The sequence below is a fragment of the Mustela lutreola genome, chromosome 3 (genome assembly GCF_030435805.1).
Source record: "Mustela lutreola isolate mMusLut2 chromosome 3, mMusLut2.pri, whole genome shotgun sequence".
In the NCBI taxonomy this organism is placed as follows: Eukaryota; Metazoa; Chordata; class Mammalia; order Carnivora; family Mustelidae; genus Mustela; species Mustela lutreola.
The window spans coordinates 106,841,252-106,863,300 of record NC_081292.1 but is presented as its reverse complement, the minus strand read 5'-3'; the positions used below and the strand labels follow the sequence as shown (position 1 = coordinate 106,863,300).

The following is a 22,049-nucleotide window of genomic DNA, read 5'->3' as shown; positions in this document are numbered from 1 at the left end:
CCTCGCCTCATGGCAAGCTTTCTCTGTCTTCAGAGCCAGCAGTGGCGGCCTGAATCCTTCCCAGATGTATCTCTCTAACCCCCTCATCACCTTCCTCTTCCACTTTTAAGGACTCAAGTGATTAGGTGGGGCCCATCCGGATAATCCAGGATAATCTCCCCATTTCAAGGTCCTTGACTTAATCACATCTGCACAGTCTTTTGCCCTGGGAGGTAGTATCATCACACGGTCCGAGGATCAAGGCATAGATAGCGTTGGGGGCCATTGTTTTGCCTACTGCATTGCCCTGCTCAATTTTTCTTTTCTTTTCTTTTTTTTTTTTTTTTGTAATTTTTAAAATTTGAGGATAGTTGATACGCAATGTTACATTAGTTTCAAGCGTACGACACAGTGATTCAACTTCTCTAGACACTATGCTATGCTCCCACAAGCATGGCTCCCCCTGTCCCCGTTCAACCCTATTACTGTACTATTGACTATATTCCCTATGCTCCGTCTTTTATTCCGTGACATTTCATTCCGTATCTCTCACTACCCCTCATGCCCTGCTCATTTCTGAAAGGACCGAATCCGAATCAATGGCCTGCTTTGCCAAGCAGCTTCATGTGGCCCCAGGGGAGACATTACAGAATTGATCATGGAAACCGCCACCCTGCTACCCCACCCAGGCTCTGCCTACAGGAGGATCCCTGCCCTCTGCCAAGCTGCTGGCTGCCATCCAGCAAGTGGGTTTTTCCCTCAGGAAGGAACTACATGAACATTAAGGAAAGTTTGGAAAATATTTTTTAAAATAGGTACAAGAAGAAAAAGCCCCAGCCCCCCAACAAGGCACTGTTAATATGTCACCGAATTTCCTTTGACTCTCATTCTCTGCGCAGGGTGAGTTTAAAGATTAGCATTATAATCATACTACACAAATAAAATTGCATTTTGCTTTTTCCTTACAGCATTGTGTTAGACGGATCTTCACCGTGCTGGAATCAATTATTTGTTAAACCCATTTCGGTGGACATCTTTTGCCGAAAGCAGTGTCCAGATTGGAGATACATTCCCTAAAAGGAGTGTTGGATCTAAGAGCAGGAAGCCACTTTAGACTTCTTATACCCTACATGGAGGGTGACTGCCTGTCGGTTCTTCTGGGATAGTTTTTATTCCCATGTGTTGTCCTGACATTATGGAAAGCGCTCCCTTCCACCCTGGTCCCAGTTTGGAGGATAAAGCATATGGTTACCCCATCCACAGGCTGTTGGAGCGATGACAGGGGCAGCTGGGGACTCTGATCCTTTCTAAGGGCGGTGCTTCTTTTCTTTTCTTTTCTTTTTTTCAAGATTTTATTTATTTATTTGACAGAGAGAGGGAGAGAACAAGAAGGGGGAGCAGCAGAGGGAAAGGGAGAATCAGGACCCTGGGATCATGACCTGAACCAAAGGCAGACGCTTAACCGACTGAAACACCCAGGTGTCCCAGGACAGGCCTAGACTTGCTAGAACTTCTGTATTTTCCAGAGGAACACAGATATTTCCTTATACATATGGCCTTATGTCATATGATGTTATATCATATTGAATACCCTCATTTTTAAATATTGTCAAGAAATTAGAAGACGAAAGAAAGAAAGAAAGAAAGAAAGAAAGAAAGAAAGAAAGAAAGAAAGAAAGAAATTGGAAGACAGCTGTTTCAAGTGCCCAGTCCAAGCCAACCACATCTGTGGTCCAGGTTCAGTCTGAGACCTGCGAACCAGCCCAATCCACTCATGGTGTCACAGATGGGAAAACTGAAGCCCGGAGGGGTGGGGCTTCTCTGATCCTGGAGGGAATCAACAGCAGGGTTCTGCTGACCTCACACCCAGCGCTCTCCCCTCAACTCCACCCTGTCTCTATCAAAGGCAGCCAGAGAAAGGGAGAATGTGCCCACAAAGAGGGCAGGGGCAGGGAGCGTAGGCTCACCATTTTGCTCTATGCAAGAGAGGTCTGACTTCCCCATTTTTCCTGAAGAGCCTCTGGTTTGGAAGGGTGGTGAGACTGGCTTCCGTTAGTCAAATGATCTGATCAAGAGCACAGACTTACCTGGAAGGTGGCTGAGGGCCTTGCCTGGAAGGGAAGCTACCGCCCCCCCCACCCCAAACACACTGTGTGGGCCCCGCCCTCTGGGACAGCCTGTCATCAGGTGCTTAGGTGCAGCTCTGGATGTCCCGTAAGTCTTTTTATTCCATGTAAAACATCTCCAGTTCCTTCAACTTTGGGCCATGGGTCAGGGTTGGGGCTTTTTTCTTCCAGGCCAGTCTTGGGACACTTTCTCGTTTGTTACTGCAGTCTTGGGATGCAGCCTCGTGAGCACGAGGACCCCGGTGGCAGGAGAGATGAGCTAGGAAGGCGCACCAACATTTTATAGCCAGCAGTTCCGTGTTTATGTTTGTATGTCTTGCGTTTATGACCAGCACACCAGTCTTATTTATCTAGACTTGTTTTGTGAGGAATTGAGTTGACCTAAGGGTGACCAAGAGCAAAAGGGTCTGTCGTCAAGGCAGAAGCCATGGTGATGGGCCATGAGAGCAGAGGTTTGGGGCCACTGCTCTGGTCCACAGCCATCAGCTTTTATGATAGCATTTCAAAGTCTGGGCTGAATTGAGCACCCTCAGATTTTTCTTTTGTTTCTCTCTCTTCCGGAAGCATTGTGGCTAAGCCATAGCTCTCCATTCTTTCCTTAAAAGATGGGTTTTATGGGGGCACCTGGCAGAGCATGTGAGGAGCACCTGGGTGGCTCAGTCGGTTAAGTGTCTGCCTTCCACTCAGGCCATGATCCTGGGATCCCGGGATCGAGCCCTGCATAGGTCTTCCTATTCAGAGGGGAGTCTGCTTCTCCCACGCTCTCTCTGCCCCTCCCCCATTTGTGCTTTTGTGTTGTCTCTCAAATAAATAAATAAAATCTTTAAAAAAAAAAAAAGAAAGAAAGAAAGAAAAGAGCATGTGACTCTTGATGTCAGGGTTGTGAGTTTGAGTCCCACATTAGGTGTACAGATGACTAAATGAAATTAATAAACTTAAAAGAATAACTTTAAAAAGAAGATGCAGGTTGTGAAGCTCAAAATCTTAGATTTTAAAAACTATATTTCGACAGTTTCTCTTTTTTTTTCAAGATTGATTGATTGCTTTGAAAGAGAGATAGAGAGAGAGCCCAAGTAGGCATAGTAGCAGGCAGAGAGAGAGGGAGAAGCAGGCTCTCCACTCAACAGGGATCCTGATGCGATGCTCAATCCCCAGAACTGGGATCATGACCTGAGCTGAAGGCAGCTGCTTAACCGACTGAGCCACCCAGGCGCCCTAACATTTTGCCAGTTTCTTCTCCTGCTTCGAGGATGATGTCTTATCTTTTCAAATCTTTTTTTTTTTTTAAAGATTTTATTTATTTATTTGAGAGAGAACACAAGTAGGCAGAGAGGCAGCAGAGAGAGAGAGAGAGAGAAGCAGGCTCTGCACTGAGCAGAGAGCTCTATGCGGGGCTTGATTCCAGGACCCTGGGATCATGACCTGGGCCGAAGCCAGAGGCTTTAACCCTCTGAGCCACCCAGGCGCCCCTATCTTTTCAAATCTTGATTCTGCATCTCAAGTACTAGATTCCAGGTGTGTGTCCTCCCCACTCCCAGGTGTGATCAGCAGCCTTGCTGTGTCTTTGTGTAAATTCCTAACAGAACTGCAGAGCCAGGCAGTGCTGAGGACAGAGTCAGGTGGCATTCTGCTTGGCTCCCAGGGCAGTAATTCCCGCCCCGCCCTCACCACCCACCCACCACCAGCTACAAATCCACCCAGGAGTCTCTCTGCTTCTGCTCTCCTCCAGGCGGGAGAACTGCCCACCACCACCTCTCCATCCTGGACTTGTGCCCGACTTTTCACCAAGGTTAGTCATTGTCAGAATCCACCTTTTCCTTGTCTGCAGAATCAGACAGAGTTTCCCTGGACATACATTCTATTTTCTGGTCCCATCTCCCTGGCTTCCCCTTCCTGGAGAGTTGCAGGGTACAAGTCTGCATTCACTCCCACAGGTTCTTATAATACTTAGAGCTGTAACTTACCTGGTCTTGGCAAGAACCAGATCTTCTCCAGCCTGGTTCGATTCTCAACCATGTGGGTCAATTGCCTCTTAACCATGTTTTTTTCAGTCCCCTTCTGGGTGAAGTTCATTACTGTTCTTTAAAAGTCTGTGACATCAGAATCGGATCATTCCACCCATCAGGGAGTATACCCTGTGGTCTACCCAGGAAAGAAAGATACAAAGATACATGATATAACATCCCTACCAGCAGGAGCGGCTGGCCCTGGGACTTTCTCTATTCCTTCCTTATTATTATTATTAATTATTATTATTATTGTTGTCATCCTGAACATACTATAAGAAGGCACCATTCCCCAACTTTGGAATTTCGAACTAGGGTCATTGTCTATGAAACCAATATACCCAACACAGCCCACCCATGAAGAAATGAAGTTTCCCAAATCAGAGATGCAACAGAGTCGGATGCATGAATCATTGCAGCAGAAGGAAGTAAAAAGCAAGAGAGGACTGCATTCAGGATTGAGGGGAATTGTTAGTGTAGGGGGCCTGTTTATTCACTTAGCGTGCATGGAGAGCCTCCTGAGTGGTTAGTGTTGTCCTCCCAGCTAGAGACCTGAGCCAAAGGCTTAACTTGCTTTTTGAGAGCAAGCAGGGGCATTAGAGCTGGGGTAAAAAGAGACCCCTAGACATCAATAGTACAGTGTTGCTCTATCACTACGAAGAGACAAGAGCTGCCACACTTTGTCTAGGGGAGTCAGGGAAGGCATCACAGGAGGGGCAGAGCAAGCAGGGCTTTGATGGATACAGAGGAGTTCTGTACCAGACAAGGTGGTGAAGGGCTTTCCAGGGAAAGGCAGCCCATCCTCAAAGGTGTGGGGACAAAGGACCCACAGCATGCTGCAAGAGAGAGCTTGGGCTCCATTCTGACAGGCCTCGCATGCCCTTCTGGACAGACTGGAGCAGGGGAGTGACTGTGGCAGGTGGTGTTTCAGGAGGCTGTGGTGAAGGAGGGGTGGTACTGCCATCAGGGAAGTCAGCAGGAGGCTGGGCAGACCCTCAGCTGTGTGTGTTCTTTCCTCAAACCCTGTCTCGTTCTCATTGCTGCTGCTGCTGCTTCTTTTTGGAATTAAAAAAAAAAAAAAAACCCTTCTTATTATTGAAAATATGAAACATTTCCAGCTTAGGGAGAACAAGAAGAAACCCCATGAATTCATCACTCAAGATCGACAATTACCAATTCCTGGCTGATCTCGCTATATCTCTATCCCCACCCGCTCCCTCCATCCCCAGCTCATTTGGAAGCCAATCCCAGATGTACTATAATTTCACCTGTGATGATTTCAGTATGTATCTCTAAAATAAGGACTCTTAAGAAAATAACCTCAATATATTATCAGATCTAAAGAATCAGTAGTAATTCCTTACTATCAATGACACTCTAGTCAGGGTTCAACCTCCCCGTACGCCTTTTTTTTCCCCCTTTCAATGTGATATTGTGGAATCAGGATTCAGAAAATGTACCTCACTGCAGGTGGTTGTTATGTCTCTCAAATCTTTTATAATTTACAGTTCCCTCTTCAATGTTTTGTCCCCTCTCATAATCTTTTTTAAGATTTTATTTGATAGCACAGGGCTCGATCCCAGGACCCTGGGACCATGACCTGAGCTGAAGGCAGATGCTTAACTGACTGAGCCACCCAGCCACCCCCATCGCCGCCCCCGCCACCTTGTAATTTATTTGTTGAAAGAATTTTGCGAATTTCACTGTAGTTTCTCACTGTCTGGACTGCATTTCTCTGCTGATGGACCTCTGCTCCCTATCTTTCTGCTAATTGTAGTTAGATTCAGAAGTTTGACCAGATTCAGATTTGAGGTTTTTTGGTTTTGTTTTTTAACAAGAATTAGAGTGTCACAATCTACTTCTATCAGGAGGCAAACACCCACTATTGGGATATCTCTTTCTGGCATTAGAGGCCCAAACCATCAATTCATTAGGAAGTGCAAAATGAGATAGTTCTGATTCTGCCATTACTTTTTTTTTTTTTTTTTTTTTTAAGTAATCTCTATGCTCAGCACAGGGCTCAAACTCACAACCCAGAATCAAGAAGCCCAAGTTTTACCAGCTAGGCCAGCCAGGCACCTCCTGCCATTCTTTCTTTCTTCCTTTCTTCCTTTCTTTCTTTCTTTTCAAAGAGTTTATTTATTTATTTGAGAAAGAGAGAGAGAGAGAGAGAGAGCACAAGCAGGGAAAGGGGCAGAGGAAGAAGCAGGCTCCTGGCTGAGCAGGGAGCCTGAGGCAGGACTTGATCCCTGGACCCTGGGGTCATGACTTGAGCCAAAGGCAGTCGATTAACCGACTGAGCCACCCAGGCATCTCTTCTTCTTTATTTATTAGCTGAATGATTCTTTTTTTTTTTTTTTTAAGATTTTATTTATTTATTTGACAGAGAGAGATACAGCAAGAGAAGGAACACAAGCCGGGGGAGTGGGAGAAGGAGAAGCATGATTCCCACTGAGCAGGGAGCCCGATGAGAGACTCAATCCCAGGATGTTGGGATCATGACCTGAGCTGAAGGCAGACATCCAATGACTGAGCCACTTGGGTGCCCCTAGCTGAATGCTTCTAAAAAGAGACACTTACCTCTATCACTACTTGGTTACTCTGAGGTATAGTTAGGACTGGAAAAGCAGAACAAACACTTGTTTTTTTCCCACTGCTATTTCCCATATATATCAGTGTAATGCTAGCATCCTTTAAGGCAACCCTCATGCAATAGAAATAAAATGCCAGCCACAAATGTAATTTAAAATTTTCTAGCTGCCCCATGAAAAAAGGAAACGAAACAGATAAGATTAATTTTAATAACATATTTTATATGACCCAATATTTTCAAAGTGTGACATTCCAACATATAATCAACATAAAAAAATTCACGAGTCACTTTACATCTTTTTTTGGTAGACTGTCTTTGAAATCTAGTGTGTATTTTATACTCTGCTAAATTTTCATCTTAAACACTACCTGAACTGCAATCAGATTTCCCAAATCTATAGTGCAAAATGTAGAGGTATATACCCAATTTGGTCCACACACTTAAAAGCTTTTCAGTAACTGAAAGAAGTATCAGATCTCAAACTTTATGATTTCATAAATCTTAAACTTTTGTCCCTCAGTTGGACTAGCCACATTTGAAGCGCTCAGTCCCCTGGATGGCTAGTGATTACTGCAATAGACAACACACATTCAAGGAAATCAATAGGGGTAGGTTTTCTTTCAAGTATATTTATAGATGCACGGATGTGTTTTAACCCATTTCTGTTATTATTCTTACTGAAACTCGCATGTTGCCTATTTGGCCAGAAAGCTTCTTTATTTGATCTTTACTTTATTGGTTTGACATTTGCCTTGCTTTCTATAGGTATGTTTCCTTTTATTATGGTTCCCACCATTTTTTTCCCAAGACCTGGAACAACCACTTTCCAAGCAGTTCTCATTCTTTATGGTGGGAAATGATATTTAGAAATCAAGTCTAGTCCCTTGGGCTGCTCATTGCTATTGAATTGGCTATTGTTTTTAGGACTTTCCAATGGGCATAGTTAGAAAATGTGATTTTTTAAAAAATCAGAAACAATTTACATTATAAAACAAATTTTCATATGAATTCATAATTCATAATGTGAATTCATAGTATTTCCAACTCAAACCCAGAATGACAGATTTTACTTAATCTTATTAATATTATATTTGTATTGGGGCACCTGGCTGTCTCCATTGAAAGAGCATGCACAACTCTTTATCTTGGGGTGCGTTTGAGCTCCATGTTGGGTGTAGAGATTATGTAAATAAATAAAAAAAACTTTAATATTATATTTATATCTCCTTTCGCCCATGTTGAAAAATTTCTGTTGTCGACACCAACATAATTACTCATTGGCATTATTTCTTGCTATGTAAACAGTATCTCAAACCAATATCAGTGCTCCATCAATATAATTATTGAAAACAATGTGTTTCTTTTCCCCCTACTTCTTTTTTGTCCTAAATAAAGGTCTATCCCTCCTTGATTGATCAAATTACTGTTTTCAGGTCATATAGAACATTCGTCTCTTTGTGGCTATAACTGGACACACATTTACCTTCATTTGTTTTATTTTACTTTCAGTTATGGGGACAACTTTCTAAAAAGGAATTTTGTTCTATAATAATGTAATGTATTTTCATGGTTCCAATGTCAAGTCTAAAACTCAAGATGTTTAAAAGAAGTCTAGCTTTCACCCCTGTCCCCTCCATCTTATTCCCTCCTTCTCCTGCTAGATAATTTTAAAACATTTTTTATGATTTGTGTACTTAAAAATATAAGCAAATCTTATGTATGTGTCTGTGTACACATGGTGTCTCACTCATTTAAAAAAAATTTTTTAGGGGCGCCTGGGTGGCTCAGTGGGTTAAGCTTCTGCCTTAGGCTCCGGTCATGATTCCAGGGTTCTGGGATTGGGAGGCTGCTTCCTCCTCTCTCTCTGCCTGCCTCTCTGCCTACTTGTGATCCCTGTCTATCAAATAAATAAATAAATAAATCTTTAAAAAATTTTTTTTTAAAGTAGATCTTTTTTAAAAAAGGTTTTATTTATTTATTTGACAGAGAGAGAGATCACAAGTAGAGGCAGAGAGGCAGGCAGAGAGAGAGGAAAGCAGGCTCCCTGATGAGCAGAGAGCCCGATGCGGGGCTCAATCCCAGGACCTCGGGATCATGACCTGAGCTGAAGGCAGAGGCTTATCCCATTGAGTCACCCAGGTGCCCCAGTGTCTTACTCATTTTAAGATCAATAGTAGGATACCATATACACTTTGCATCACATAATTTCTTTCACTTAAGGATATATATAATAGCTTAAGAAATAAGTCTCATTCCTTCTTATATCTGCTTCTTCTTCTTTTAAGATTTTATTTATTTATCTGAGAGAGAGAGTGAGAGAGAGAGAGCAGGAGGAAGTATGGGTAGGGGCAGAGGGAGAAGCAGACTCCCAGCTGAGCAGGGAGCCTGACTTTGGGCTCGACCCCAAGATCCTAGGATCATGACCAGAGCTGAAGGCAGCTGTTCAACCGTTGAGCGACCCAGGGGCCCTCTTTCTTATAGCTTCTTATAGCTAATATTGCATTAGGAGGATATGCTTTAGTTCATTCAATCTGATCTGGCATGAAGATTTTTGGGTTGTTGCCAGTTTTTTGATATTATAAATAGTGCTGCCATGCTTGGTCTTCTGCTTATGCCTTTTGGTATTGTGTCTGGGATAGATGCATTGAAGTGAGATGGGCAGTTCAAAGGGGTAAATGTACATGGGATTTTGATGGATTTCTCACATTTCCCTCTATAGGACTGTCCACTTTGCATTTCTGCCAGCAGTCTATGAGAGAGCGCCTGGTTTCTCTATAGCCAGAGTCTGCTGTCCAGTTTTGGGATTTTGTCAGTCTGTCAGTGGAAATTGGTATCTTGGTCTCATGTTAATTTCTACGTATCCCGCTAGAACCTATTAAAAAGCTCAACCCCTCGTTCATGGTGTAGACTTTGTCATACCCAGCTAGGTCTATTTCTGGATTTTGTATTCCATTCCACTGGTCCATCTTTTTATTCATTCATCACTACCAAATTGTTTCAGTTATAGGGGCTTTAGGTTTTAATATCTGACAGGGCTGCCTACTCCTCCCCTCCAGTTGCTTTTCCTTTTCGGGGTTTTTCCTAGCCCTTCTTGGTTCTTTCTCCATCTAAATGAACTTTAAAGTTGTTAACTTATCTAGCTCTGTTTTTCCTCCACGCCCAGAAAACACCATACTTTTATGTGAATTGCAACAATTTATACAGTAACTTAGGAAGAATGAAGTCCTCCATGTGTTGAATCGTCCTACTCAAGAACACCTATCTCTATATTTTCACATCAAATTATATTAATTCTGATAGGTTTTTTTTTCTCATACAAGTTTTGGACATTTCTTTTTACTATTTAAGCCTAGACAGATTATATTTTCTTCCTCTTTGCTATCCTAATTGGAGTCTTCTGTTCCATCCTTTTTTCTGACTGCTTTTGCTTATTTATATGAAAATCTTTGACTTTGTTAATTGGGTGGGGGCGGGGAGGCTTGCTGTCCCATACACCCAAGTGGGCTATCCTCAGCCACTGGCCAACTCCAGCCTTCCTGAAGCAGTTTCCTGCTTCTGCTATGATGATACCCTACACCACACAGCCTGATGGGACAGTCCCCACGCCATCTCTTCCCACCTTCAATTTATTCAAAGTCTGTGGGAACATGCCTTTCCCCAAATGACTTCTGACAAAATGAGGCTCACCAAGTAAGCCAGCTACGAAACAGACTTCTGATACTGAGCCTTTACAAAGACAAGGTAAATGATGCCTGGCTGGCTCAGGTGAAGAGTCATGCGACTCTTCATCTCCCTGTTGTGAGTTTGAGCCCCACATGGGGTGTAGAGATCACTTCAAAATAAAATCTTTAAAAAACAAAATATGAAAGACAAGTTGAAACATTAATACAATTCCAGATAACAAAGGAGGTATTGAAGGAGAGAAATGATCTATCCACAAGTTTAAATGTTCCTTTAACGAAGTCTACAAGGGGTTCCCACGTTATCTTATTTCTGAGGCAGACGATGAATGGGATGGAGGAGCCCAAAGAAGTGGATATAGTAGAAGCTGGTCATCTCCCACAGTCTCTCCACTCTTTCCCAGTGACTCCCACAAGAGGCAACTGATTTAAACTATGATACATTATGGACATGGAGAGTCTACCCTTGAGATCACTGTGTAAGTCGGTCTGGTATCTTATAATAATTTCATCACATTTTAGTTATGTGTCTGAGAATTTTAAAAAATTGTCTTGAGGGGGTGTCTGGGTGGCTTAGTTGGTTAAGCGTTCGACTCTTGATTTTGGCTTGGGTCTTGATCTCAGGGTTGTGAGTTCAAGCCCCATGTTGGCACCACACTGGGTGTGAAACCTACTTTTTAAAAAAAAGAGGAAGAAAATTTGTCTTGAAATAATGGCTTTCATTATTATATGCTTAGCGAGTTTGAGGACTGTTGATATTTCTTAGAGTCCCTAGTGGCTAGGAGACAATGCAATCTTTTTCGGTTTGGTTAAGTAAGCCACAATGTATCCTGAGAAAAGTTCTTGAGAGGGCTGGTCCTGAGGGAGATAAAGATCCTGACAAATATTCATTGGCTCTCTGAGCCCTGTTGACTTTGCTGCCTTCTCTCTCCTTCTCTGGATGGCCTCATCCTCCTTCCTTTTCCGATCTCCCTGCATATGGTGACGTCCTCCATAGCTCCCACTACTCTGAGCTGACACAGGGTCTGTGGGAGCACCTCCCAGCCAGGGACTAGCGGGTGGAAGGTATGGATTATATCTCACTCATCTCCTTTATCTCTAAAGTGCATGGTAATTGTAGGAGCTCAACAAGGAGGGATGAATGAATGTATGAATGAATGCATGTACATATGTATGAATGAATGAATGAATGAATGAATGAATCCATTAGCTAAAGAGTTTTCATCCTTCTGCACTTGAATCTCTCCCAGCTGTACCCTCTAGGGCAGCTCTGAAAGAGAAAAGAGTTTTTCACTCGTTGCTTCTGTGGGGAGGGGTTCCTAACATCTCCAACCTTGCACAAATTCCTTGTGTGAGTCTTTATATAGTTTCCCCCATGATGTTTACTGGGCGGAGGTTGAAGATTTGCACTGAAAATCAGATTATGTGTTTGTCTTTGGCCTGCCTGGCAATGTGCACCACCTCCTCCACACCCCAACCCGCCTCGCACCTGTCCTCCATTAATTCCCCAACAGGTGCCATCCTGATGTTTCCCACTCTTAGATGAGCTTGTTCTGTGGAAGAGATCGGCTAAATTCATTCAGTGGTAACAAGTGTCCTATACAAACATTCTGTGGTGGGTCCTCCAAGTGTTTTTGCACTGTAATAAAGGACACAGCCTCAAGTCTTAGGAGTGACTCCAGACTTCTCTCAGGACTCCTGAAAGAATAACATATCAACAATCTGACATGGAGACTGGCATATACTGTGGTCCTGACACTGTCACTGTGATCTTCCTTAGCCACTGACCACTGTTTGTTCTATAGTGCAGCTCCTCTCTGCCATAGCTTCACCACTCACGCCTCTCTTAGTATGCCATTTTGTGTCCTTCCTTTTTTAATTTTTTTATTTTGAAGTAATCTCTCCACCCAACATGGGGATCAAACTTATAACCCTGAGATCAAGAGTCACATGCTCCATGGACTGAGCCAGCCAGGGACCCAACCTGCATCCTTCCACTGTGGCCAAATTTGTGTCTGTCTTGATGAGAGTGTAGATTCCCTGGGTTAGGGATTGGGTCTCTCCTTTCTGGATTCCCAAGTGCTTGCTACCAGGGGCTTTGTAGCCAAAGCAGCAAACAGTATACCTGGTGTGCTGCCTCAGAGCCTTTACCCAGTCTTCTCTGTCTCTGCTTAGTTTTGTGTGGCAGACTTTATTTCCAAAAATAACCACAGCACCATTTCTGCCCCCATATGCTCTTCAGAATCTTGCCAATCCCCATCAGCATGGCGGAGTCTGTTTTCCCATCCCTTGAACCTGGGTAGAACTTTGTCTCCATGAACAGAATGTAGTCAAGCGATGCTGTGACTTCCAGAATTTCATAAAAGGCTCCTCTTTGGTCTGCCTCACACTCTCCCTTTGTGTACCTGTCCCCCCAGGATTACCCCTCAGGTGCCATCTTTGTTTCGTACTCCTTCTATAGAAGCATGCTCTTTGGAAAGCTTTCATGTGGCTATCTTTTTGTAAGCTCACCTTTGAAACCTAGCTCCACCACACTATGAAGAAGCCCCGAGTAGTCTGAGAGACCACATGGTGAGGTCCAGACAGAAAGGAACCCGTGCCCCACCCCCACACTCCCCACCTGCCCCAAGCCAGTAGCCAGGGACTTAGCATTGAGTCCCAAGCATGTGAGTGGCCAAGTCTTCAGATGATCCCAGTGCTAAGCTAGAGATCTTCAAGCTAAGGTCCCATCACCCTGGGGAAGAGAAAAACAGTCCTTCTTACACTCTGTCCAAAATCCTGAACCATAGAATCTTCATGTGTAGCAAATGGTTGTTCTCTCCTTCTGTGTTTGGGTCCATTTGTTATACAATCCTAGTAACTAGAAAACTATGAAATGATGGACAAGCACTTCTCTTTGCGGCTGGATTTTCTTATCACGCGGACTCGTTTTACAAGAAGAGAAAGGAAGCATTGGCACACTGTGTTCTCTTCCCCTTCCCAGTTAACTCATCCTCATTCCTTCTATGTCCTCCCTGGCTCTATTAAATGGTGACTGATATATAAAAGTTGCTCATGGGGGCGCCTGGGTGGCTTAGTCAGTGAAGCATCTGCCTTCGGCTCAGGTCATGATCAGTGGGGAGCCTGCTTCTCCCTCCCTCTCTACCCTTTCCCCTCCGCTCATGCTCTTTCTCCCTCACTCTCTCAAAGAAATAAAATCTTAGAAAATATTAAATAAAGTAAAAGTTGCACATAATTAATATATAAATAGGGTAAGCTTGGATATATGCACTGATTTGTGTTACCATCACCACCATCCAGAAAGGAGAGACCCAATCCCTAACCCAAGGAATAGTAAATATATCCACCACTTCTACAAGTTTTCTTGTGCCCCCTTTTTTCCGGCAGGGGAAGGGTAAGAACACTTCACCATGGGACTTCCCCTCTTAAATTTTTGAGACTTTAAATTTTGACTATAGGCACTATGTGGCACAGCAGATCTCTGGAACTTGTTCATCTCGTATAACTGGAACTTCATACCCATCCAGCTCCCCAAAGGCATCTTCATCCCCAGGTAAACACCATTTTATTCTCTATTCTATACCTTTGACTATTTTAGCCTCTTAGTAGATGAATCAAGCAGTATTTGCCCTTCTCTGATTGGCTTATTTCACTTTATGTAATTTCCTCCAGGTGGATCTCTGTGGTCACAAATGGCAGATTTCCTTCTTTTGTAAGGTCGGCTAGTATTTCATGGCCTGTATGTTCCACATTTTGTTTCTCCCTTCATCTAATGTGCTTTTGTGATGTTTCTAGATCTTGGTTATCATGAATAATGCAGCAGTGAACATGGTACTGCAGATAGTTTTTCGAGACCCCGATTTCCGTATTTCTGGATATCTCCGGATATTCTCAGGTTTTTTTTGTTTTGTTTTTAAAGATTTTATTTTTATTTATTTGACAGACAGAGGTCACAAGTAGGCAGAAAGGCAGGCAGAGAGAGAGAGAGAGAGAGAGAGAGAGGAGGAAGCAGGCTCCCTGCTGAGCAGACAGCCCAATGTGGGGCTCGATCCTAGGACGCGCTGGGATCATGACCTGAGCAGAAGGCAGAGGCTTTAACCCACTGAGCCACCCAGGCGCCCCTCAGGTTTTTGCAGGGCCATATTCTCAGGTTTTTTTTTTTTTTTTTTTTAAGATTTTATTTATTTGACAGAGAAATATAGACAGAGAGGGAACACAAACAGGGGGAGTAGGAGAGGGAGAAGCAGGCTTCCCACAGAACAGGGAGCCCGACATGGGGCTTGATCCCAGGACTCTGGGATCACGACCTGAGCCAAAGGCATATGCTAATAACTGAGCCACCCATGCGCCCCATCCTCAGGTTTTTTTGAGGAAACTTTATACTGTTTTCCGTAATGCTTATACCATCTTGCATTCCCATCCATGCCAACAGTGCACGAGGGCTCTGATTTCTCTATAACTTCACCAACTTGTTATCTCGTGTTTTTGACACTAACCATTCTAACACACATGAGCTGATATCTCACTGTGGTTTTTTTTGTGTGTGTGTTTGTTTGTTTTTAAGATTTATTTATTTATTTGACAGAGAGAAAGATCACAAGTAGGCAGAGCAGCAGCAGGTGTGTGTGTGGGGGAGCAGACTCCCTGCTGAGCACAGAGCCTGATGTGGGGCTCGACATCAGGACCCTGAGATCAGGACCTGAGCCAAAGTTAGAGCTCTAACCCACTGAGCCATCCAGGCGCCCCCTCACTGTGGTTTTGACTTCCATTTCCTTGATGATGAGTGATGTGGAGCACCTTTTCTTGCAACCTGCTGGCTGGTCGAATGTCTTGTTTGGAGAAATGTCTATTTCAGTCTTCTGCCCCCCCCCCCTTTTTTAACTTGGGTCATCTGTGTTTTTGCTATTGAGTTTTAGGAGTTGCTTATATATTTTGGAAATTCACTCCTTGTCAGATATACTGTTGGCAAATATTTTCTTCCATCCCACATGAGGCTGTTTCATTCTGTTGTTTCCTTTGCTGCCCAGTTTTTCAGTGTAAGGTAGACCTACTCCTCTATTTTTGCTTTTGTTGCCCTTCATTCCTTCTTCATATCCGTGCAACTTCATTTCCTCAGGAATGCCCTCCCACTCTGCCTCCCATGCTAGCTCAGGTCACCAAGCACTGGCGTAGTGCACTTTGCATTTTTTTTCCTTCACGCAGTTTCTGATCATGTATTTATCTGTAGTTATTAATAAAAATGTTAAGCTCATCAGGGGAAGGTAACCCCCGGTCTAGCTCACGGTGATGTTAGGCCACTTAACACATCACATGGCACAAAGAAAATTGCCTACTGGATGAGCTGGGACCTGTCCAAGGTCATACATTAAGTATTAGATCTGAAACCAGAACTTGGTGTCCTGATGTTTAGATGAAGGCTTTCTCTGGTATGCCATTTGCCTCCACTCCAAACCTTGTTGCTTTTCTCAGTGCCAAAACTTCAGACCATCTACAGATTAAGGCATGATGTCTACAACCTCTCCTCAAACCAAAAACATTCCATCTTCATCTCAGCAGTCACCTTCTTGCCAAAATAAGCCAGGAAAGGTTATGGGAGTGCCTGGATTCCAGCAGAAGTTGAGCTGGTCTGAGAAGAAAAACAGAGAAAAAGGAAATAGACCAAAATGTTGATTTGTTTAAACTTCTCCACAAACTTAACAACACAAGGAAACCAACAGAGACAAACTTATAATGAAGTAATCAGCTGATGAAGCTAATATTCCAGTAACATGAAATGATTCCCCACATTTCGTGGGGTAGATATGAATAGGGTCATTAAAATACGGCCATTGAGAGGAGGAAGAGTTTACTTTTTCTGTCTCCTTGGAGTCTGTGTTCTGAAAGCTCAGCAGGAATTTAAACAAATAGCATGGAGGAATGAATGGTGAATCCGATCATATTTAAAGAAAAAGCCCCTTTCAAACTTTTCTTCCCTTTAATAAATGCATTGGCTTCTGCAAGTTTTGCTTTTAAAAAAACCCTGCGGGCTTCCCCCTCCCCCCCATCTTGGAGAGCCTATTTGTGAAAAACAAAATTAGCATCGAATTGTTCTAATATTGTTCTTCATATTTTTTTCTCTAGGTCAGGAAGAAATTATTAACTTCTCTCATGTAAGTGAATGTAAGGAGAAAGGAAGGAAGGTAGGGTGATAGGGAATGGGGACCATAATGTTCCTTCTTTGAGTAAAACGTGAAAAAAAAAATAGGGAAATCGTCAGTGGTATCTGGAGAGAGTTACAGACCAAAAGGTATTGTATAAGTAAAATGGGTTTGTGAAAGTCACACCCCCACAGTGAGGGTCGAATGGCCTCTCTGAGCCTTTGTTTCTCCTGCATTCCAGACAAGATGCAACTGTAGGAAGGAAGACTGAAGGGAGAGATGCTCCCACTCCTCTCAGCCGGGCCAATTTAGTTGAACCAATGCTACAACCCCTGAAGTATAGGCAAGATGGCAGTTCAGCACTCTGACCTTGGATATGTCACTTAAATTCTGTAAACCTCAGTCTTCTTGCCTGTGAAATGGAGAACCAAACTCAGAGTTTTGTAGGTCAAATAATATAAAGGAATTACTACGTGTCCCCTAGCACATAGTGTTTCACAAATGTTAGAAAGGAACATCAAGAAATCCCCCGATGGGGCACACTTTGGGTGAGACCTCTCAGCACAGAGAGAATGGTGGTCCCCGAGGAGTTGGGGGACACTTTAATCCGCTTCTCATGCTCCTGAAACCAGGCTGCTCATTTCTGGGCAGTGGTGTGGCTCGAGGGCCCAGAGCTAGTCACCCAGTTTGCTTAAGCAAGTTCTTCCACACACACACCCATACACACTTTGGCCCAAAATTCAGTTAAGTTTTTTTTCTTCCTTCTTCCTCTGTTGTTGTTGGGTTCTGATTATTTCCATCTGGCTGTGGCAGCTAGAGTGGAGTCTCTTAAAAAAAAACAAAAACAAACAAAACAAACAAAAACCCTCCCTACAAAACACACATGTACCAAACCTAGAAGGCTTCTCGCTTCTCGCCTGCTTGCGCTCTGATGGCGACTCGGGTGAGCGCCGGCGGGGGGCGCGAGCAGGACCCCCGGCACCTGCGCGCGCTGCAGGCTTGGAAGAGGGTCCGCTCGGTGCCAGCCGCCGTCCCCCCCACCACCCCGTTTTGCCTCCAGTCTCCGGCTTCCGGCCCGGCGCCCGGAGAAGCGGGCGCACTGGGAACAGCGACCCGGGCATCTCCCGGTGGAGGGGGAAGAGGGAGGTGGGAGGGCGGGTGATTTCCGAGATTGAAAACAGAGCAGTCCCTGCGCCTTAGCTCCGGAGCTCATCTGACTTGAGTTAGCGACCCCCCACCCACCCACCCCGGCGCCTTAAAAAAAAAAAAAGTTGGAAACTGGCGCGTTCTTTCCTTCTCTGTTCGAACTTTGTTCGTAGTTGTGCTGTCTCTCCTCGGCGCTGGGGAGGAGGGTCCTCGGCCGCCCCCTCCCAACCCCCCCACCCCCGCGGGTCCCCTGGGTCCCCCAGGGGGCGGGGGCGCGCGGCGCGGGCTGGGGCGCGGCGCCCGGGTGTGCTGCAGCCGTGCGCGCGGGGGCGCTGCGCCGTCCGGGCGGCGCTGATGGATTGCAGGAGTGCCAGAGCTCGCCAGCCGAGGCAGCACGGCTCCGCGGACTTTTTTTCAAACTCCCATCAATGAGACTTCGAGGAGGAGCGGGAGGCGGCGGCGGCGGCGGCGGACACGCAGGAAGACGAGGAGGAGCCGGGGGAGCCAGAGGAGCCGCAGGAAGGAGCGCGGGCCGCGCGGCGCGCGGAAGACTAGGGGAGCTGCCGGCTCGCCGGCGGTAGGGGCTGCTGGCCCCCCGCCCGCCTCTCGGTCCCCTCTCCTGACTGGCCCTCCCCGCCTCAGCCGGACTGAGTCCCGGCACACGGCAGCCCGCGGCGGGTCGCCGCGCCAGCGAAGTTGGGATGGGGGCCCGAAACCACCGCCCGGCGCCCCGGAGGCCACCTGCGTGCTAAAGGCAAACTTTTGTCTCCCTCGGTAAAGTTGCATTGGCCTTCTTTTGCTTGCTCTGCGTTGCGAAGTGCCCCCTACCCCGGCCGAGCCCGGGCCGACTGGGATGCTGCGCCGATTCGGAGGGTCCTTCGGCTGCGTACCCGCGCCACGGCACGGGGATCGGGGAACAGGGCTTGGGGGGCTGAGGGCTGGCGAGAGGGCCCTGCTTCGGGCTCAGGCCAAACCATGGGGAGACTACAGTGGGGTCCGGGGCTAGGAACTCGTGTCCGGGGGCGATTTTGCATCCCCCGTCCTACCTGGGGGAAGAGCCTGTCCTTCCCGGGTGCACAGCCTACCCGACCCCCACCCCGTCTTCACCGCGCCTGAGCCCCGGGCTGTTTTTGTGGGAGGTGGTGGGTAGCACCGCAGGCTGGGATGCTGCAAAGCTCTCGGAGGTGGGCAGTGGGAGCGTGTCTTAGGGGAGTATGCAGTGTGTAGAGGGACTGCAGCCTGCCACTTGTGAACTTCTAACTGCACTTCTCCGCGCTGCCCGTCGCGGAGCCCTGCCTTTCTTTCTTCCTCGCTCCTTCCTCCCAGTCTGCGGGCCCTGTAGCCCCCCTCCCCCTCGGTCAGGCTCTCCTCTTCGGCCTCCCTCCTTGCTTTTTTCCTCCAACTCCTCCTCCTCCCTTGCCCTCCGCCCCAAGATCCGCTTGACTTCTCGAAGGGATCCGCACGTAATCCCTGGCCCCGTCCTCGGGTTCCCCCACCCCTCACTTTTTTCCCCGCCCCCACTCATCATCTCCCCCCCCAACCCCCCAAGGGCCAATCTCTCAACAAGTATATTTGCTGAGGAATTTGAAAAATCCACTACTGCAACTTGATCTGTGTGTGATGGATGGGGAGAGGCGCGTAGAGAGTTGGGCGCCAATCCTATTAAGGGTTTAGAGAGGGGAGCGTTTTTTCCCCGGACGGGGGCGGGGGCGGGGGGGGGTGATAGGGAGGGGTGGAGGAAGGGAGCGTGTACTTGTGAGTGTATGAGTGTGAGTGCACCCGCCGCGTCGGGGAGCTGGAAGTCCACCCTACTCGGGGCCTTTTCAGCCCGGCAGTAATTGCTGTCATTTCCTAGGAAACCCGACTTTTACAGCGCGAGGAGCTCGGGATGGAACCCGCGCGCTTCAAGCCGGGTGATCGGCGGCGGAGGCGCTTACGGGCCTCCACGGACCCCCCCCCCCCCCCTTTTCTAGGGTGTCTCTCTCTCTCTCCCCACTCCCTAATTTCGGTATAATTTTTTATTTGGCTGTCTGGGTAGATCCCCGCTGGAAAAGTAGACCCTTCGCAAGTGTGGTGCAGGGCCCTGGGGGTGTGTTTTATGCGCCGCTCTGCCCTCCCAACCCGGGCATCCCGCTGGGTGCACGGCCTCTGGCGCGGGCTTTGCAGCCCAGTGGCCGCGGCGGAATCCTGGGCCCCAGCCCCGCCGCCCTCGCCGGGCGTGTGAAGGTTTAATCCCGACAGCTTCAGATAAAGGGAGCAGTTGTAAAACGCTCATACGCTGTTTGCAGACGAGGCTCTGGGGGATGTTGGAGAATTTGAAAGTAAACGTTTCCCTCACAAGCGGCATAAAATAGTGTTTAAACAAATATTGTATTGGCATGCTCAGGGGGCTCAGTGCCAAAAAGTAAAGTAAATAAACTGTGAAATCCAAAATATACAGCGGTGGAAAGCGGAGGGATAGGCGGACTCGTCGCAAGTCCCCCTGAGGAGCTCTGTTTGCTCTGGCCACTTCACCTACAAGCCCCCTCCCCGCCCATTTCCTTACCTTGGCTGGGGGTTTCCTTCTCTGGGCTTCCCAGTGTCTGGGGGTAAGGCCTCCCTGCGCCTGGGAGCTTGGCTTTGCAGTGGCTCAGTCGGGAGGCAATTCATTGTGTGGCTACCTGGGCTGGTGTCCCCCCAGGGGAGGGGAGGGAGACCCTGGCCAGGCTTGGCTGCTTTTAATTTTGATGTTCTTTATTTAGGCTTTTTCCAGCTTCTGGTGTGCCCTGGGGCGTCAGGTCTAGAATGTAGAATGTAGACTTGCAGAAGCGAGCCTTCTAGGCTTCCCTTGCTGCTGGTTCCTCTAACTGCACTCCTTGCTCCTCTTCCTTCAGCTTTCTTGCTTTCGTTTTCTGGGACCTGCTGCTTCTCCCTCCCACGGACAGAAGGTTGGAGGAAATTGTGGGGATGTTCTCTCCTGGATTTAAATTCCATTCAGACCCAGACAGAAGGAAAGTTGTCACTTGTCTGAGAGTTGCAAAGTGAAGTTAATGTTCTGTAATCTTGATGGTCTTGTGTTTTTCCTGCTGCTTGGAGAAGTCTGATTTCGGGAGGTTATTTAGTGGTTCTAGGGAGACTGACACTAATGCAGGAAGATCACCATGGAGGCATAGAGCCCACCTGCCCAGGAGCTAGCCCTCGGGGTGAACCAGCCAGCTCTTCTCTGTGGTCAGAGCAGTCTGTTTGCAAAGTCAGTGGTTGAAGCTGAGATTAAGAACCCCACCCCCCCATACCAGGGTCAGGTTGGAGAGGAACAGGGTGGGACCGGTAGAGATGTTTTTATCCACTGTGGGAATTGTTCTGAGGGGAATTTTCAGTGTTCAGAGTCCTCCAGCAGAACACCCCCCCCCCCCCCCACCCCAGGCTCCTCTCCAGCTTGCACTAACCCTGGCCTGGCCATGGCCTTGGAGGGAAATTTGGACTTGGCCCACCTTGAAGTGTGTGTGGAATTAGATGAGGCCTTTCTGGAGCACCACTCCACTTTCTCAGGGGTGCTCCTGCTCATTTGTGGGGGGAGCGTTGGACAGAGGAAATCCCTCGTGTTGCCTGGTCGGAAGAGGGGGCCACAGGGCCACTGGTTAGCGGCTCCTCGCCTGGCTGTGGGGGTCTTGGAGGCTCTGTACTGTAGCTGGCTTGTTTGCACTGCCGACTGAAAAATACACAAATACTTCATGCTTTTTGTACTCCCACAAGTGCCCTGTACACAGTGCAGCCCGTAGGGCTGGATTAGCAAGCTGGGGGATTCAGCAGGCAGGCAGACAAAATTGGATATTTGTCTAATAAACACCCTTCTTCCATTGGGGCCTCTCTCTCTCTCTCTCTCTCTCTGCCACCCTCGGCAGGGGGATGGGGTGGTTCGCCCCACAGATGCCAGCAATTCCCATTAAATGAGACTAGGAGGTTGTCATGTGCCCTCTGAAACCCCTACATACCCCACTGGCTTGTTAATGCTCAGAAGGGAGTCCTGCATCCTTCTGTCCCCTAGGGGTGCGGCAGCTTGCCTTTTCTTGGGAAAGTGTGTGTTCAGCAGGACTTCCTTTCATCTGAATGACGCTCCCTCCTGACACTGGCTTGAGCAACCCGTCTGGTTTCTTTAGGCTGGGGTGTGTGTGTGGGGGGGAGGTCCTACCTGTGCCAGGGCCCATTCCCGGGTGCATGGGGCAGGGGAGGTGGTGGTGGTGGTGGTGGCAGCGGCGGCGGCTGTGTGTGGGGGGGCTGGCCAGGCCAGGTGGGGCCTCGCCCTGGACAGCTGCAGCTGCTCCCCGCTGGGCCAGGGCCCTTTGAAAGGGAACCCCAGGGAAGCAGTTCCCCCCTTTCTTCTTTTCAGTAAGTGTCAGAGGCAC

The 22,049-nt window shown here is 47.1% G+C and overlaps 1 protein-coding gene across 1 annotated transcript in view; it reads left to right on the top strand.

Moving 5' to 3' along the window:
* Positions 1 to 18,025: 18,025 nt before the first annotated feature.
* The window catches only part of GLI2 (GLI family zinc finger 2), a 242,552-nt gene continuing 238,528 nt past the window's right edge, over positions 18,026 to 22,049 (top strand). Inside the window, exon 1 of the mRNA XM_059166612.1 lies at positions 18,026 to 18,441. The gene's annotated coding sequence lies outside the window, so the exon portion shown is untranslated. The remainder of the gene's footprint in view (positions 18,442 to 22,049) is intronic.